The sequence below is a fragment of the Pteropus alecto genome, unplaced genomic scaffold (genome assembly GCF_000325575.1).
Source record: "Pteropus alecto unplaced genomic scaffold, ASM32557v1 scaffold143, whole genome shotgun sequence".
NCBI classification, from domain to species: domain Eukaryota; kingdom Metazoa; phylum Chordata; class Mammalia; order Chiroptera; family Pteropodidae; genus Pteropus; species Pteropus alecto.
This window is the reverse complement of record NW_006434828.1, coordinates 4,518,641-4,519,957: the sequence shown is the minus strand read 5'-3', so window position 1 is coordinate 4,519,957 and position 1,317 is coordinate 4,518,641. Positions and strand designations below refer to the sequence as shown.

Below are 1,317 nucleotides of genomic sequence, written 5' to 3'. Positions count from 1 at the left end.
GTGAACGTCCCAGATCTGGAAGGTCCCGGCGGTGGCCACACCCACCCTTGTGCACGAGGACAGGGCAAGGAGCCTCTGCTTACACACCGAGGGGCACCTCGAACCCCACATGGCCTTTGATCGCTCCCGACCTGTCCCAGGCACTGGCCAGGACCCCGGAGCCCACACCTCGCACAGCAGCAACCCCGCAGGCTGTCCTCAGTCTATGGGTCCCGGGTGGGCCCCAGCGGGCAGGGCCCCAGATGCCTCAGGCCCTGGGTGCCCGTCTGCGCGCCTCTCCCCGTCCTGCCCCGTCCCGAGGGACCCCGATCCCCCGCCGGCTCTGCTTCATCGTGTCCCGAGCTCCACTCAAGAACGGCACCACGAGTCCCCTCCACCCCACTGGCCTCTGCGCCCAGCTTCCAAAACAGTGTTGGCGCCGCGGCCAGTCGCGATGCCCGACCGCAAGTCCCATCTCTCCCACCCGCCGCTGCCTGGGATGAGCTGGTGGTTCTGCATAGCACGACTACCGGTGGCAGCAGGGGTGACCGGCGCGGAGAGCCACAGCACGACTCTCCCCCTTCTCCCGCCGGGTCCGGACCACTTCCTACGCTCTGGCAGACTGCACAGGCCCACCGGGCAGCTGTGGGCCTGTGCCTGGGGGCTGGGGGAAGTGGGCACCGGAGCTTCCACGCCACAGCCGGGCGACTAAGAATAAAATCGTCCACGTCTCTGCCTTGCCCCGCCCTGCACATTCCTGGCATCAGGGTCAAAGAAACAGATCAACTTTCCAAGACAAAATAATAGGTTTCGGATGCCAGAGCAGAGTCACATAATCGCTGCATATACTAGGAACACGTAAGAACTTCTGTATAAAGCCGACACTATCCCTGAATTTCAGATGCTGAATTACTAACTTTTACTTCTGAGATGGCCCAAAATAAGTTCTAAGGCGGTTTATTTGCCATATTTAGGATTCTCATGGGGAAGCAATGACCGACATCTGGGTATGATACTTTCTGGAATTTTGATAATTTTTCCTGGCCAGAAAGAAAACATTAAGTTTTTACTGGAATAGCAACCTACAGACTTCTAGCACGGAAGTTCAGGACTGAGAATTTGCCTTCCCACTTGTCACATATTTGAGCAAAAGCTTTTGTAATTTTGAAAAAAAAAAAGCCTACTCTAAAAATGTCGAGTATTTTATGGAAAAGGGGAATGTGAGCAAACGGAAGGAAAACCTCGTTTGTTAGCGCTCGGCCCCCACGGGCACAGGCGCTCGCCCCATGGGTGAGCTGCACACACCCGAAATATGCCCCAGGTTGTTCTTTTAATCAC

The 1,317-nt window shown here is 56.6% G+C and overlaps 1 protein-coding gene across 7 annotated transcripts in view; it reads right to left on the bottom strand.

Moving 5' to 3' along the window:
- FARP2 (FERM, ARH/RhoGEF and pleckstrin domain protein 2) overlaps positions 1-1,317 on the bottom strand; it is a 69,969-nt gene that overhangs the window by 62,537 nt on the left and 6,115 nt on the right. The gene's annotated exons all lie outside the window — the stretch shown is intronic.